At 40.8% G+C, this 3,560-nt stretch overlaps 1 non-coding gene across 1 annotated transcript; it reads left to right on the top strand.

Annotated features, from left to right (window-relative positions):
• Positions 1-2,620: 2,620 nt before the first annotated feature.
• Positions 2,621-2,727, top strand: LOC114377755. The gene has a single exon (XR_003659191.1). It is a non-coding gene; the product is annotated as a small nucleolar RNA R71 (small nucleolar RNA).
• Positions 2,728-3,560: the final 833 nt, after the last annotated feature.

Here is a 3,560-nt window from a genome sequence, read left to right as displayed (position 1 = left end):
CCCCCATACTTAAACAACACATTGTCCTCAATGTAGCACAATTAAAAGATTAAAAACAATTAAATCATCAAAGAGAATCGGACAAGTGTAATAAAAGCAAAGAAGGAGATAGGAAAAGAAAAACTCCCTAAGTCATGGTGGAGGAAGAGTAGGGTGGAGTAAGGAAGTCTCTTCCACCACTACGTCCACTAAAGAAGGGTTCGTGAGGAATGGCTTAAGTCGATGTCCGTTGACCTTGAAGCTCTTGTTTGTGGAGTCGCTTTTGATCTCAACTGTACCATAAGGAAAAACATTAGTAACAACAAAAGGACCAATCCACTTAGACCTCAACTTACCACTCATGAGTCCAAGCCTAGAATTATACAATAACACTTTTTGCCCAACCACGAAGTCTTTTTTAACTATCATGCTATCATGGAACTTCTTGGTCTTTTCTTTGTAGAACTTGGCATTCTCGTAGGCTTCTAGGCGGATTTCATCTAACTCACTCAGTTGCAACTTCCTTTCCTCGCCAGCTTGATCCATAGAGAAGTTGCAAGTCTTCACTGCCCAGTATGCTTTGTGCTCAATTTCCACTGGAAGATGACATGCCTTTCCAAAGACAACCCGATAAGGAGACATTCCTATGGGTGCTTTGTAGGCAGTCCGATGTGCCCAGAGAGCATCATCAAGCCTGGTACTCCAATCTTTCCTGCTTGGCTGCACAATCTTCTCTAGAATTTTCTTGATTTCCCTGTTAGAAATTTCTGCCTGTCCATTAGTCTGGGGGTGGTATGGTGTGGATACCCTGTGTACCACCCCGTACTTTTTAAGCAGGGCATGCATTGTCCTATTGCAAAAATGGGTTCCTTGATCACTAACAATTGCTTTAGGTACTCCAAACCTGCAAAACAGATTAGACCTGACAAAGTCTGCGACAACTTTAGCACCATTAGTTCTAGTGGGCTTGGCTTCCACCCATTTTGAAACATAATCAACTGCAAGGAGAATGTAAACATAACCAAAAGAGACAGGAAAAGGACCCATGAAATCTATACCCCAGACATCAAACACCTCACAGAATAGCATAGGTTGCTGAGGCATTTGTTGTCGCCATGTAAGTGTATTTCCTGCTCTCTGACACTGCTCACAAGTGCTGCAGATCTTCCACGCATCTTTAAAGATGGTGGGCCAATAAAAACCACAATCAAGCACTTTGCGAGCTGTCCTTTGAACACCCAGATGACCTCCCAGTGCGGAAGAATGACAGAACTGCAGGACTGAGTCAGTCTCATGATCTGGAATGCACCGTCTAATGACCTGATCACTGCACAATTTCCACAAGTAGGGGTCATCCCAAATAAAATGCTTAGCATCACTTTTAATCTTATCTTTTTGGGCCTTAGATGCTAAGGGAGGAAAAACAGAGGCAACTAAATAATTGACAATGTTAGCAAACCAGGGAGTAGAAATAGAGTCAGAAATACTATACAATATATACAAATGATCATCCGGGAAATCATCCCGAATAGGTGAATCTGCATCAGAGACACATTCGATCCGACTCAAATGATCAGCAACTAGATTTTGTGCTCCGCTCCTATCACGGATCTCCAAGTCAAACTCTTGGAGCCAGAGCATCCATCGGATCAACCTAGGCTTAGAATCAGCCTTCTTCAACAAGTACTTTAGAGCTGCATGGTCAGTATAAACAATAATGCGAGTACCAAGCAAATAAGATCGAAATTTTTCAAGAGCAAAAACTATGGCTAGAAGCTCTTTCTCAGTAGTAGTATAATTTTCTTGGGCAGCATCTAAAGTCCTAGAAGCATAATATATCACCCTGGATAATTTATCAATTTTCTGAGCAAGGACAGCCCCCAATGCATAATTTGATGCATCACACATAAGCTCAAAAGGGGCTGTCCAATCGGGTGCCTTGATGATGGGGGTGGTAGTCAACGCTCTTTTGAGGCAATCAAAAGCCTCTTTGCATCTGTCATTAAAGTCAAACTCCACCTCCTTTTGCAACAAGTTGGACAGTGGAAGGGCTACTTTGCTAAAATCCCTTATAAAGCGCCTGTAGAATCCTGCATGACCAAGAAAAGATCGCACCTCTCGCACACAAGAGGGGTAAGGCAATTGTGAAATAACAAAAATTTTTGCAGGATCTACTTCAATACCCTTATTGAAAATAATGTGGCCTAAAACTATACCTTGCTCAACCATAAAATGACATTTTTCAAAATTTAGAACAAGGTTAGTTTCAATGCATCTATTCAAAACTTTTTCCAAACTATTCAAACAACCATCAAAAGAGGATCCATATACAGTGAAATCATCCATAAACACCTCTATGCAATTTTCTAAAAAATCACTGAAAATACTAATCATGCACCGCTGGAAGGTACCAGGGGCATTGCACAGGCCGAAAGGCATCCTCCTATAAGCAAAAGTGCCGAAGGGGCAGGTGAATGTGGTCTTTTCCTGATCCTCAAGAGCAATAGTAATTTGCATATAACCAGAAAAACCATCAGCAGGAGTCATGTCTCCAAGGGCTCCACCACTGGCAGCATCTATCATACTTCTCTCCATACTACTGAGTCCTTCATAAAAATATTGGAGAAGAAGCTGTTCTAAAATCTGATGGTGAGGGCAATTGGCACATAGTTTCTTAAATCGCTCCCAGTACTCATACAGGCTCTCTCCACTGAGTTGTCTAATACCTGAGATATCTTTCCTGATGGCTGTGGTCCTGGAAGCAGGGAAAATTTTTTCTAAGAATACTTTCTTAAGGTCATCCCAGCTCGTGATGGACCTTGGAGCAAGGTAATACAACCAGTCCTTTGCCACTCCCTCTAATGAATGAGGAAAAGCCTTCAGAAATATGTGATCCTCTTGGACATCTGGGGGTTTCATGGTGGAGCAGACAATATGAAATTCCTTCAAATGTTTGTGCGGGTCTTCACCTTCAAGGCCATGAAACTTTGGAAGCAAATGAATCAGTCCAGTTTTAAGAACATATGGGACATCCTCATCAGGGTATTGGATGCACAAGCTTTCGTAGGTGAAATCAGGTGCAGCCATTTCCCTTAGAGTCCTCTCACGAGGTGGAGGTTGTGCCATGTTCTCAGAATGTGCAAAATCAGAATGCTTAGAATCAAAATGCTTAAAATTATAATGCTCAAGATCAGGATGTTCAAAATCACCAATAACATAATGCACAGATTCACCAGTTATGGAATGCTCAGAATGATCAAAAGGTATAAAATGATGCCTAACTAATCTATGAAATGTCCTATCTATCTCAGGATCAAAGGGTTGTAAGTCAGATGGATTGCCTCTAGTCATACACTACATTCAGCATGCACACAACTAGTTGCCTTGTCATGTAAATAAAGGTGTAGGTTTGAACTACAGCTACCCTCAAATGATATCCAAATGACTTGAAATTTTGTTAGCAACCCTATAAAATGATGAGAAGATAGCACAAAAAATTTCAGACAAAAATTCAAAGTCTAACTATGAAAGCTAAAAATGGTAGGTTAAGAAAAATAAGTGAATAAAACTTGAAAAATAAA

The sequence above is a fragment of the Glycine soja genome, chromosome 11 (genome assembly GCF_004193775.1).
Source record: "Glycine soja cultivar W05 chromosome 11, ASM419377v2, whole genome shotgun sequence".
Taxonomy (NCBI): domain Eukaryota; kingdom Viridiplantae; phylum Streptophyta; class Magnoliopsida; order Fabales; family Fabaceae; genus Glycine; species Glycine soja.
Note: the sequence above shows the minus strand (reverse complement) of the source record. Positions and strands in the feature narration are given on the sequence as shown.